Source organism: Seriola lalandi, unplaced genomic scaffold, assembly GCF_002814215.2.
Source record: "Seriola lalandi dorsalis isolate HSWRI2012SDOR001 ecotype SW California unplaced genomic scaffold, Sedor1 jcf7180002054568, whole genome shotgun sequence".
Taxonomy (NCBI): domain Eukaryota; kingdom Metazoa; phylum Chordata; class Actinopteri; order Carangiformes; family Carangidae; genus Seriola; species Seriola lalandi.
This window is the reverse complement of record NW_019525121.1, coordinates 1,154,370-1,154,624: the sequence shown is the minus strand read 5'-3', so window position 1 is coordinate 1,154,624 and position 255 is coordinate 1,154,370. Positions and strand designations below refer to the sequence as shown.

At 25.9% G+C, this 255-nt stretch overlaps 1 protein-coding gene across 1 annotated transcript in view; it reads right to left on the bottom strand.

The window, feature by feature from the left end:
• Positions 1–255, bottom strand: part of slc12a8 (solute carrier family 12 member 8) — a 17,328-nt gene that overhangs the window by 4,157 nt on the left and 12,916 nt on the right. The gene's annotated exons all lie outside the window — the stretch shown is intronic.

The following is a 255-nucleotide window of genomic DNA, read 5'->3' as shown; positions in this document are numbered from 1 at the left end:
ATATATATATATATATATATATATATATATATATATATATATATATTCAGCCTAGGCACACTTATTAGGTTACACTACGCCAACTACTGCTGTTAATCAGCGACAAACTTTACATGACCCTGCTAATATGATTTACCTTATAGTACAGTCACTATGCAATTATTCGAAAATGTAGTTCAGTTCCTGGGGGAATATATATATATATATATATATATATATATATATTTTTTAATATAATAAATCCATAGGTGCCCT